This window comes from Humulus lupulus, chromosome 6, assembly GCF_963169125.1.
Source record: "Humulus lupulus chromosome 6, drHumLupu1.1, whole genome shotgun sequence".
Taxonomy (NCBI): Eukaryota; Viridiplantae; Streptophyta; class Magnoliopsida; order Rosales; family Cannabaceae; genus Humulus; species Humulus lupulus.
The window spans coordinates 176,314,241-176,328,301 of NC_084798.1; positions in this window are offsets into that span (position 1 = coordinate 176,314,241).

The following is a 14,061-nucleotide window of genomic DNA, read 5'->3' on the forward strand; positions in this document are numbered from 1 at the left end:
CGTAACTTAGGGTATCGCATGGCATCATGCGATGGGGCTGAGGTAACCTGAGCTCGTATAACGAAAGTAAACCTTCCCCCCTTCGTATTTCTGCATCAGTCTATAAATCCTCTTAGGTCACCTACTAACTAGGTCATTCTAACCCTTAGGCGATAAGATGGCTGCCAAGAAAAATGCACCCAAGAAGAATGCAACCGACACGTCCGCTCAGGAAAAGAACAAGGGGAAACAGATCGCTCGTTCCAGTGGTGGAGAAGGAGGTGGTGGTTGACCCCAATGCCTACTTTGAGGCTGAAAAAATAGTATCCAAGATTAGGACCAAGGGGAGGGTAAACAAAATCATGCCGAGCCACAACATTGAGGTCGAGACCGGAACTCTCCTAGCCCGACCTGCATTCGAAGGGGAACAGAGCTACTCCCCTCTCCAAGACGACTTCGCGACTTGGAGTGATGAACACTTGAAGGCGGTGACCTTCCTTCCCTGGATCAATATTTTGCTGACTTCCTGAACTACGTGAAGTTGGCACCATTTCAGCTCCCCCCAATTTCTTATAGGCTTTTGGCAGGGCCGAAATACTTGTTTTTGAAACATGAGTGGGAGGTCCCCACTCCGGCAGATATATTATACTTCTTCTGCCTTAAAGCTAGCCCAGAACAGAGAGGGTGAGGTGACAGATTTCCCAACTCTGCTCTCGCCATTGAGCTTCCCAATGACCCCAACGACTACAAAGACCTATCTTTATGTCAAATGGGTTCCAGAATTGCGAACACAGATACTTCAACCGTCCTCATAAGTTCCTTTCTTTTGAAACCTCAACTCGTGAAATTTTTTATTCCTTTCAAGGTGTTTCTTTTGTACATGTCTTAACTGAATTTTTTTTTCGTGCAACCATATTTGCGAGGACGGAGAAGTCCATGACCCTCAGGGGTCAATATGAGAAATTGTCTGGGTTTCCACCCAGTGCGAAGGACTACCGCCAGGTCATGAATGACGTCACAATGCTGGCGTGTAAATTGATTGGAGAAGGTCAAATGTTGGCCTTAAAGACCTAGGCTACCCTTCCGGTCATCCAGGAGCTCCCATCCTTTCAAGAGGAGTTCTTTCCAGCCACCGAAGGCGAGGAGGAAGAAGAAGACGAGGTGCCTCTTGTGAGGAAAAGGAGGGCTCCCGAGGTTCTCCGGGAACCTGACTTAGAATGAGTTGTGTCTGGGGCAGCAGCCGGCCCCTCCGGCCAAGGTAACCCATACCCCTATATGGGATTAGAAAGGGCTGTTGCTGATTTTAGGTTAGTTCGATTTAACCCAAATCAGCTCGTCCATCGTCATCCTTATAACCTAGATTGTAATGTAACCCTGCTCCAATGCGTAGACCACCTAGTGGTACCCCATGAAAATAGTTACCCTAAGGGCATAGTAGTTGTTGACAACACTTTAAACTTTAGATCTGCCATTTTTAAGGAGTATGGAACCAACCGTAGGACCTGGTCCTCTTGGCTCTAGGGTGCCTTTGCCCTTGGATTTAGACAATATGTAGATCAATCCAGCCCTAAGGAAGGACCTGAGTTTGAGCCCCTTAGGATCCCAGAAATATTAACCGTAGATTCTCCATCTCCTCCATTAGTTCCAAGGCCGGAGGTCATGATAATAGACTCCTCCCCCAGCCCGGAGGGTAGGATCTTTGTTTATTTTCTTTCTTTGTGTATTTCTGACAACCTTATTTGTGAACTAATTCATTTTTATTCTTTTCAGGCGAAGAGATGGAACAACCCAAAGTTCTTGATCTCCGAACCGCCCTTCAGACAAAGAAAACTGGCTTGGGCCCCGCCGTAAAGAGACTCAGGATCTCAAAGAAAACCCCCTGATGCGGGCAACACCTCCAGATCCCCTGCCAAGGGGAAAGACGCGAGCTCAACTTGAGAATCAGTTCTGGTGAATACTGTTATCGCTAGGGTTCCTCCTCCTCCTTCTCCACCTCGATTCGCGCCTCCTCGGGACTAAGTAATACAAGCTGACCCTCCAGCCCCCACCTTTCCAACCCCGACTGTTCAAATTCCAGTAGATAACTAGGATCTAGAAAAGATCCTTGAAGCTTTTTAGGTCATCATCAATGAGACGGTGAGCCATATGGTGGGGCACGCCTATAAAGCCAGCTCGAGGGATCTAAGGACCATCGAGGAGCACAGCCCGGAGAATGTATTGGAGTCAGCTATGGGGATGGACCTCACTGTAAGTGTAGAGTCCAAGAACTTTACTTAGCTAGTTACATAGTAGTAGTAGTAGTAGTACTAGATAGTAGTAGTTGTAGTATGTTTATTACTGTGGATTTTGGTTCAAGCCGGTACTTAGTTGAACACTCGTAGCAACACTAGTAGATTTTATAAGTTTAACCTATAGTTTAAGAATATTAATTATAACATAAGGTATGATTAATATAAGTGATTATGAAGATGATAATTATTATACTATAAGGTTTAGATAGACCCAATAAGAGAATGACACTTGTCATGTGCACGTTTATTGAGAAATTAAGTATTTTTGAGGAATAGTTTATTAAGAGTAATATTTGAAAATCCCAGAGTCTGCCAGCAGCTGTGAAATCGTTATAGGACTCAGTCAAAGTTGTTTACTCAATTCAAATTAGGCTGAAAAAGTGCAACTACGTGTATAATATTTCAGCGTATGCCGATATATCGCCACTCGGGGAATACGAAAAACACTTAACTTCTCACGAACACTTCGACGAGCCTCGGGAACATAAGCCCAGGCAATATATCGCCTACCATGGGAGATATATCGGCTCTAGGGCATTATTTTTGAATGGTTTTGAAACCGAGCTCATTTTATTCCATAACCTCTTGATAAGCTCAGAATCTTTTTGACCGAGTCTTAAGCCTCTGCTGAACGATTATTCAAATGATTTTCAATTAAAAAGTTATTATTTTTATTCAAGCTAAATGAAGATCTTTTCATTCTTGAACTCTATAAATAGGACCTATTACCCAGCCATTTCTTTCATTCTTCAAGCTGAGTTCAGAGCTTTCAAGCAGCTAGGTTTACTTTAGAGTGTTAAACACTTGGGTTGCGGTTATATGCTTTATCATCTTAAGCTTATTAAACACGTGGGAAGTAAGGTTCATAGTGTGTATTTCAATTTCAAGGTGTAGTTCGGTCATAGTGCATTCAAAGGTATTCCTATCCCTAGTTCATTTCTGTTTGTTTCATTAGTTTTTATAGTTTTTCTCTACTCAAATCCTAACTTGCTGTTTTCCATTCATGGTTAGGCAATTAAGTTCTTTGAACTTGAGGTTTCATTTCGGTAAGCTCTTCTTCTCGATGGTTTAGATTTATTTCCTTTTTCATCTTCTTCTTTTAGAAATACTCACCTTCTCATTAATGGTTTTTAGGAGTGTTCCAAAATCTCGTCCTTGTTCTCACATCCCGGTATTGGTAAGGAAAATAGGATAGTTTATATATGTTATGTGTTATGTTTATGTATAATATCTTATGACAATTTTATGTTATGTTATGTTTTATCTAGGGCTCATAGTTGCTTAGTGCCCTAGTGCTTATCATTTTTTTTTTTATGTTTATAGTTATGATTTACCCTACCTCAAATATTTAGACAGGGGATCCAGATGGGTTATCATATACTATCATATGATTTACCCTACCTCAAATATTAGATAGGGGATTTAGATGGGTTATCATATATTACCATGTGATTTAAGCTACCTTAAATATTAGACATGGGACACAGATGGTTTATCACATGTCATAATTGCCATTAATAATGTAGTCTTATGTGGTATGCATATGTTTATAGTATATGTTATATGTTTATGTTTATGTTTCATGCTTGTAGTAGATTTTCCTTGCTCGGCATTAGGCTCATTCCTTTGTTTTTGTGTGCAGGAAAATAGTTATGGCAGCGGGAAGATTCTTGGCAGCTTGGGATTGTGTATTGAGGATGAATGGATTCGGTGGACTGCGTGAATGATTCGAGGACGAAGTTATTTTTAGTCATTTCAATTGTGTTTTCTATGTATTTTCCGCACCTGATTTTTTAACAAATTTATTTAAGATTTCAGTTATGTTTTATTTTCAAACAATGGGATCCCATATCCTAACCGAATTTTTATGTATTTTAACCTTTGTTTTACAGTTTTTAATAAAGTTATGACTATTTCGTATGTATGTTTTATTTAGAATAGTGTTTATGTATAGTAGTTATTAATGGTCCAAAGTCTAGAATAAGTTGGGTCATTACAGTAAGTTATGTTTTCTTGGCAAAAAATTCCTTAATATTGTGATCATGTATATATCTCTGACTTGTTTTGTTATTTTGCAGTTTGTCCTGGCCCAATATCGCAGCATAGCCCGGGCGAGGGCTAGAAATGACGAGCTCCAGGCCGAATTAAACATCGCCAACACTGCCCTGACAGCTGCTCAGGAAGGCAAACAGACTACCAAAGCTGCCTTGGCGGCCGCTCAAAAGAGTGAGCATGACACTAAGGCAGCTCTCACCTCGTCCTAGGAAAGCGAGTAGGCTACGAAGACTACATTATTTTCCCTCCAGTCTCAAATTGCACAACTTCAGTCCAAGGTTGATGAAGCCAAAACCAATTTGCTCGAGGCTGAGGCCGTAGTTAAAGAAGAAAAGATGGCCTCATTGTCTTCCATGGAATAGATGCTATACTAGAGCTGGGCCTTCAACCCAGATGGGAACTTTTCTTTCATGGAAACCGAGTTGTGGGATCCGCTCCTTGAAAATTTAAGGCTCGGCTTTTACAAGAACCGTCATAGACTGGTGAGGTTTCCGGGGAAGCTGAGGGAAATGGCGAGGAGGTCAACTCGGCTGGGCGAACTGGTGGAGCTCAATGATAGCTTCTTTTTGTTTTTGTAACTGTTACCATTTTTTTTTCATATATTAAATAATTTCCCTCGGGCTCAGTTCGAAGTTTTTCACCTCGGGATAAATTTATTCAATATATATCTAACTTTTTATCTATTTATCATTCCTTCACTCTTATGTTTATGACTCCTTAGACTTGTACATTCGAGATTTTCGGAATCGATTTTTAGATCGAAATAGATTTTCTGAGCTCAATTATATCCAAGTTTTGTGTGTTGATTTGTATCATACATGTTAAGAATCAGGCCTTGAACCCGGTTATATGGGGTTTCAAATAATTTAAACTTAGTTTGTGTTAGGTTTATTGATAACTCGAGCTTTAAAAAGCCCTTGATATTAAACAGTTTCCCAACTTTCCAAGTTTCGGACCTGGTTGTATCCAAGGTTTTTAAATGATTAAAACTGAGTCTGTGCCAGGTTTATTGATATCTCAAGCTTCTAAAAAGCCCTTGAGTAATCAAATTTCCAAGCTCCTAAGTTTTGGACCTGGTTGTATCCAGGGTTTTAAATAATTTAGACTTAGTTCATGCTAGGTTTATTGACATCTAGAGCTCTTAAAAAGCCGTCGAATAATCATTTTTCCAAGCTCCTAAGTTTCAGACTTGGTTGTATCCAGGGTTTTAAATAATTTAGACTTTTCCAGCGATCTTAATCTAGCCAACTATATGCCCCCTTAGCAACCAAAATGTAGAAACTTTCTCGGTTGCTTTTACAAACATTAATACATGAGCTAATACCACCTTAACAAGAAAAAAATTATTTAAAACCACCTTACCAAGAAAAAATTATTTAATAATCCATGTATTATTTAATAAAATTGCTTTTAGAGATAAGCTTTACATGGATGATGGTACTACTGATAATACTTTTTCAAATGTAAGGCATTCCAGGTTCGCGGGACTATTTCCCCATTCAACTGAGCTATCTTGAATGTTCCTTCACGCAGAACCTCCACGATCTGATACGGTCCCTCCCAGTTTGGGCCTAAGACACCGTCTTTGGGATCCTTATTTGCTAGAAAGACCCTTCGGAGAACTAGGTCACCCAATGCGAAACTACGCCTCTTAACTTTAGAATTAAAGTAACGAGTGATTTTTTGTTGATAATGGACGAGCTGTAACTGCGATTTCTCTCGTTTCTCATCAATTAGGTCGAGAGACGCGCTAAGTAATTCATCATTCCATTCCTGGCTGAATGCCATTTGCCTGTGAGTGGTTACCATGGCTTTGACTGGAAGGACGACCTCACTTCCAAAAGTTAAGGAGAAAGGAGTATGTCCCGTGGAGGTCTTGTGAGATGTTCGGTATGCCCAAAGTACTTGTGGGAGCTGTTCGAGCCATAATCGTTTGGCCTCATCTAACCTCTTCTTAAGGCTTGCCTTTAGGGTTTTATTCACCGCCCCGCCCTGTCCATTGGCCTGTGGATACGATACTGAGGAAAAACTCTTAACAACGCCATATTTTTCACATAAGTCAGTGAAAAGATCACTATTGAACTGTGTCCCATTGTCTGACACGATCTTTTTAGGAAGCCCAAACTGACATACAATACTCTTCACCACAAAGTCCAGGACTCTTTTTGAAGTGATGGTTGGCAAAGGAATGACTTCTACCCACTTCGTGAAATAGTCGATTGCCACTACCGCATAACGAACTCCTCCCTTGCCCATAGGTTGGGACCCTATTAGGTCAATTCCCCACATCGCAAATGGCAATGGGGATGAGATCATCGTTAGCTCGACTGGAGTAGCTCGGGAAACTATGGCGAAGCGCTGGCATTTGTCACATTTCTGAACATACGAGATGGAATCTTTTGTTAAAGTGGGCCAAAAATAGCCCTACCTCAATATTTTCAGTGCTAGGTTTTTCCCCCCAGCATGATCTCCACAAAAACCTTCATGCACTTTTTGAAAAATGGTTTTTGCTTCCTTGGGCAGAACACATCATAGGAGAGGCAATGAATGGCCACATCGCTAAAATGTCCCATCCACCATCACATACCTCGGAGCTTGATGTAGTATTTTCCTTGCATCATTTCTTTCCTCGGGTAGCCTTCCTGTTGTGAGGTATTCCATTATGGGGGTCATCTAGGTCGGTCTTGTGTCGAGCATCTCAACCTTTACCATTTTTTCTATCATGCTCGAACTCTCCAAGAACTCTACTGGCACTACATTCAAGGTCTCAACTTCCTTGGTGGTGGCAAGCCTTGCCAAAGCGTCAGCATTAGAATTCTGCTCGGGAGGTATCTGCTCAATAGTACTGTACTCAAATTTGGATAGCTCCCCTAGCTTAGCTAGGTAATCCGCCATCTTGGTGCCTCAAGCTTGATACTCTCCCAACACCTGATTAACCACGAGCTGAGAATTACTATTGCACTAGATGACCTTCGCTTTAAGCTCCTTCGCAACTCTTAGTCCAGCTAGTAAGGCCTCATATTCGGCTTCATTGTTAGATACTTCGAATTCAAATCTTAGAGGTGTATGGAATCGATGCCCTTCTGGGGAGATTAATATGATCCCAGCTCCTGATCCGTTCTCATTCGATGATCCATCTACGAATATTTTCCACACCTCTTGCACCGGTTCCTTCAAAAGCTACTCTTGAAATCTGGTGCATTCAACCATGAAATCAGCAAGGGCTTGACGTTTGTTTGAGGTTTATGGCACGTACAATATCTCGAAATGGCTGAGTTTGATTGCCCATTTTAAAAGACGTCCCGACATTTCAGGTTTTTGCAACACCTGTCTTAAAGGTTGGTCGGTCATGATATTGATTGAATGGAACTGTAAATATGGTCGGAGCTTCTTGGAAGCCAATATTAGACAGAATGCCATCTTTTGTATCAGTGGATGCCGTGATTCAGCTCCGAGAAGTCTCTTGCTTATATAATACACTGGTTTCTGAACACGGTCTTCTTCTTGAACTAACACAGCACTGACTGCATTTTCTGTCATGGCCAAATAAAGGAATAGAGGTTCTCTAGACATAGGCTTAGAAAATACTAGGGGCTCGGCCAAGTGCATTTTTACGTTGAGGAATCCCTGCTCGCACTCCTCAATCCATTCAAATTTCTTGTTTCCTTTGAGCAAGTTATAGAACGGCAGGCACTTGTCAGTGGATTTTGAAATAAAATGATTCAAAGCTGCCACCTTTCCAGTCAGGCTTTGAACTTCTTTACGCAACCTGGTTGGGGGCATTTCTAACAATGACCTAATTTTATCAGGATTCTCTTCTATCGCCCTCGTATTGACTATGAATCCCAGAAATTTTCCCGATGCTACTCTATAAGTACACTTCTGGGGGTTCAACCTCATGCATACTTCCTTAAAATTTCAAAACATTCTTTCATATCAGATACATGGTTATTGGCAGTCTTGGATTTGACAGACATATCATCGACATACACTTCCATATTTCTCCCGATCTGATTAGCGAACATTTTGTTAACTAACCATTGATATGTAGCTCCGACATTCTTCTGCCCAAAGCGCATGACTTTATAACAATATACGTTCACTGGGGTCATGAAGCTAGTATGTTCCTGGTCTACAGGATTCATTGTGATTTGGTTATAACCATAATATGCATCCATGAAGGACATGGGCTCGTGACCTATCGTGGTGTCTACCAACTGATCAATCCTTGGTAATGGAAAGAAATTATTGGGACAAGCTTTGTTCAGGTCTGAGAAATCGATGCAGGTCCCGCTTGGATTTGGGGCCAGCATGAGATTGGCAACCCAGATCAGGTATTTTGCTTCACGAATAAACCCACACTTTAGCAATCGAGCTACTTCTTCCTCCAGTGCTTCAGCTCAGACTGTTCCCCAACGCCTCTGTTTTTGGGATTTTGCAGGCACATTCTTGTCCAAGTTTAGAGTGTGCATGATTACACTTGGGCTTAGTCTTACCATGTATTCATGTGACCAGGCGAAGACGTCCAGATTCTTTTGTAAGAAATTGATCAACTCCTTCTTCCTTTCATCATAAAGATTTTTTCCAATCTTAACAACTCTTGAAGCTTCTTTGGGTCTATACTTACTTCCTCGAGCTCCTCAATGGCCTGGAGCTCTGACTTTTCTTCGCCCATTCATGGGTCAATGTCTTCATGTGGGGCGATGTCACTATCCTCTGCTTGCTGAGGTTCTTTCGCCCCATAAGTACCTTCTACTCCCTGGGACTCATCACCTCCGTCACTTATGACCATAGTTTGCTGCCCGTGTTGTGATTTTCCCTTCATAGAAATGCTATAGCATTCTCCGGTACGAGCTGATCACCTCTGACGGTGTATATTCCCACAGCTGAGGGGAATTTTATTGCTAGGTGGCGGATAAAAGTTATGGCTTCAAATGCCATTAGCGCAGGTCGGCCTAAAATTGCATTGTATGCAGCTGGACAGTCAATCACAACGAACTCAAGTAACTTGGAGATAGTTCGCGAGCCTTCTCCCAATGTTACCACTAATTCAATCGTCCCAATGGCTGCTAAACCTTTGCCAGAAAATCCGTACAGATTCATTGAGGTCACCTTCAATTATGTGATAGACAACCCTATTTTTTCTAAGGTGGATCTAAAAAGTAGATTCACAGAACTCCCGTTATCTACCAGTGTCCTCCGTACCCTCCGGTTAGCGAGCTGAACGGCTATGACCAAAGGTTCGTTATGTGGGAATTGGACAAGGCTAGCATCCTCTTCTATAAAAATGATTGGTTGTTTTTCAAATCATTGTTGTTTTGATAACTGCTGTTCTGGGACAAATTCCACTCCATTGTGGGATTTCAGCTCGTTAATATACCTCTTCTAGGCTCCTCTGCTCATGCCTGCCAGATGAGGTCCTCCAGAAATGGTGTTTATATCTCCTCCTATTATTGGAGGAGGATTGTCTTGATTCGATTGAGTTCTGGTTTGATTGACTGGAGCTTCGCGAGCTGACAGAGGGTTTTGTCCAGTGGGCTGATTAGGGACCACCCGATTTCGGGCATACTAGGCCAAAAGACCTGCTCTAATAAGAGTTTTGATCTCATCCTTCAGCTATCGGCAATCATCAGTGTTATGACCAATATCATTATGAAATCGGCAAAACTTTGAAGGATCTCTCTTTGCTCTTTCATTTTTCTACGGTTCTGGCTTTTTCCATGGAAGGCGAGTAGAATTTTCTAGGAAAATGCACCCTTAGTTTCCGTGAAATAGGTATAAGTGGCGTAAAAAGGCTTGAATTTCTCCCCAGATTTATTTTTCTTTGTTCCACTCTGGTCACCCTCACCATTTCCCTTCCTTTTGTTACTCCCCCTTGGTTATTCTGGGTAACGGTTTTAGCCATAGCTGCAACGTCCGTTACCGCTGCAACGGGCTGGACAGGGATCTGGTTGGTTCCTACGACGGAAGCTCGTGCCTCTTCCAAGTTAATCCATCTTCGAGCTCGTTCCAAGAACTCATCCACACTCTTAACTCCTTTTCTCTGTAATTCTTGCCACAGGTCGCCTCCAACAAGGATTCCCATCCTCATTGCCATGAGCTTGGAGCTGTCATCAGCATGTCTAGCTCGTGTAGAGACATTGGCAAACCTACTTAGATATGCCTTCAATGTTTTTCCAGGTTGCTGCTTTACATTGGCTAATGAATCAGCCTTAACTTGAGCTAACTGGGAAGCCCAAAATGCTTTCTTGAAATCAGAAGAAAAATTCTTCCATGAGCTTATAGAATGCCTCTTGTATTGTTTAAACCACTGCCTAGCTGGCCCAATCAAAGTTGAAGGGAATAAAATGAACCTTAGATCAAGTCCGACATTGTGGGCCATCAACATGGTGTTAAACATCCCAAGGTGATCTGATGGATCTCCATCTCCGTCAAACTTTGACAAGTGTGGCATTTTGAAGCCCATCAGATATGTAGCCGCCGCAATATTTGGAGTGAAAGGCTCGAGCTCATCCTCTAAGTTGCAATCATCTTTATCTTTTCCAGATAAAAGCTTCTTCATTTGCTCTTCCATCTGAGCTAGCCTCTCGAGAGTTTGGTCCCTGGACCCTACGTTATCTGCAGGCTGTTCAATAGCTCCCCTCCAAGCTCGAGCTTAGTTTGGTGGGGCACTCCCATTATCACGTACTATGGAAGGACCTCCCTCTTGATGAGTATAACTAACATCCTCATCCCGAGTTGAATTTCTTCTCTGTGAATTCAGACGATCACGTAGATCAGGCTGTGAATCGTATCGGGGCTTTATGCTGAACTTAGATGATTCCTCAGATCGCCTTTAGACCTACCACTTTGATGAATTTCAATCCAATAACTTCCATTTACGAAGCTTACAACTCGCAGTTGAGGCCGAGGATCTGGATTTTCGACACGTGTCCATGGGACATAGGTATGGGCAGACGGCGGAGGATTTCTCTTGCTGTCTCCATAAGCAGAAATGTTTCGTGTAGGACGAGGTGGCATCAGATGTCTTATGGGTGACGGGGTATGCCTAACTGGCGAGGCAATCCTTGTCCCATAAGGGTGAACTAAATTAGTTCGCCTTTGTTCTATCCTATTATTCCTAGCTCTATATGATTTGATCATGACGTAGGAGGGTTTGCTGGAACATTTTGTCTCTGTGAGCCTGTCGCAGCCCCTCCTCGTGGGTTGCCATGGGCATTAAAAGGCTCTTATGAAGGAGGCATCAAACTTGGGGTTATGGTTCTAACTGATCGACTGATATGCTGATGACCCCTACGAGGGCCACTAGGATGGGCATTCTGGCGGTTTCGCTCTGTAGGCACAGAACTTGGGGTGGCAGTTCTGACTGATCGACTTGGTTTGGATCAGTTATTCCTGTGGGACTTGTCAGACCCACTTTGCCTCTTTTTGACATTAACGTCGGTTGCGAGAGGGGGTAACCGAGCCGAAACCTCCTCAATTTGCCTATTTGCCTCAGCGAGATGGCTTCTTAACTGCATATTTTCCAACTTAGTGGCAGTTAAGTAGTCCGGTTTGGATTCGGTAGTAATGACGCCGAACTCCCAGTTTCACCATGACCAGCCGGTTGTTTTCCCGGACGTTGCTAGACTTCCGGGCCATGCTCGTTCGAAACAGTAGTTTGATGGGCCTTCTGCCCACCAGGCTATTCTATCTCATTGTCGTGCATTGAGCGAGTGAGCACCATGATGAGATTCAACTGGGATTTTGACGAAGCACTAATTTCCCTCTCAATGAAAGCACCAAATTGTTGATGCGGTTTTTTGCCAACAATGTATTAAGAAATAATAAGGTAGATTAGTCATTAGTAATAAACCGTAATAAAAAAATAAAATGGAGTCACAAGAACATGAATCTTTTACGTGGTTTAGTGGTAAAAATCCACCTAGTCCATGAGTCTATATTATTGCTCTTTCGCTCTCTATTTTGGCAGAGTTTCAGTATTACAGAATAATCGGTCCCTTTTCATGTCCAATATTCTCAGTATTTATAGAGAAATTCCATGGACAGGTTTGGGTAACCGTATGAGTCAATCACGCATATACATATTTATTACATTTAATACATATATTTCCCATTCATAATGGGATATTATTTTATCATAAAGTAAATGTTCTCCTAATATCTGGGACATTAAATATGACAACCTAGTCATAAATAACCGTATTATAGGATCCAATTCTTTGGGGATCCACGGGTACGCAATATATTTGACTTATCACGAGCTGGATATCTCTCCAAGCTCATACTTCGACAGCTGTTTGAATACTACGAGCTCACACTTTATAACCTTCGTGTTTGTAGCTCGGGTTAAACCCAAGATGCCTAACACCACACGTGCCCATGTGAAACTAGAGTTGCTTACGTGGATAATAAGCAGATATCATTCCCTTGGTTATTTCTCCGTATATTTATTGGTCAGCTGTACCCGAACTGAGTGAATGACTCGAGCTAAAAATAGGGTTCAACACTCAAGATTTAGACTGATCTACAAATGATCATCTATTATGATGGGAATTAAATCTTTATGTAAAACAAAAAGTTTATAAAGATAATTAATTCTCATCGGTCATGTCATATATAATCTCTATTATATACAACACCTTTACTATGATGTCTATCCACATCAGTAATCCAAATCTAGATTACTCGCATCTCGTATGCTTACTAAACGATACTAGTAACCATTCACTAAACATTCCATACTTTAATATGTTATTGACTATTTTATTCATTATATATGATCTTAATTCTCTTATACTAACACAAGATCATATTTTCATGAATGAATAGGGAATTTTCTTGATATTTTCATATAATTAATTCAAACAATAATTATAACATTCAAATATAATAAAATTGTACTTTTATTTAAAACCAATATAATGTCTTTACATGATTTTAGGGCGTTAGTCCTAACAATCCCCCACTTGCCCTCAAAGCAAGTGAGGCATCTCCCTTAATCCCATATTGCGCACGTGACCCATGAACGACTTTGCAGGAAATGTCTTGGTAAACGAGTCATCCAGGTTCTATTTCGACACTATCTTCGTAACAGTCACATCACCTTGGTGTTCAATCTCTCTTACCAGATGGTATTTCCTTTCTATATGCTTTCCTCTCTTGTGGCTTCTCGATTCTTTAGAATTAGCTATTGCTCCACTGTTGTCAAAGTACAGGAATAGTGGGTTATCCATATCTGGAACTACCTCCAGAACAGTGTAGAACTTCCTCAACCAACCGCCTCCTTATCTGCTTCACAAGCCGCTATGTATTCGGCTTCCATGGTTGAATCAACTATGTTGGATTATTTAATGCTTCTCTAGACAATAGCTCCTCGACCAAGAGTGAACACTGACCCAGATATCGACTTTCAACTGTCTTTGTCTGATTGGAATTCGAAATCAGTGTATCCAGTGGGATTCAGCTCACCCCCTGAATATACAAGCATATAATCTCTCACTCTCCTAAGGTACTTAAGAATGTGCTTTACTACATTCCAGTGTTCCAAACCAGGATTTGATTGATAATGGCATACAATCCCAACTGCATAACATATGTCGAGCTTAGTACACAACATAGCATACATCAGACTCTCAACCGTTGAAGCACAGGGATACTTTCTCATATCCTCTTAATCCTGAGGTGTCTTAGGACATTCTTCCTTGGAGAGAGCAATTCCTTGTCTGGTCAGTAA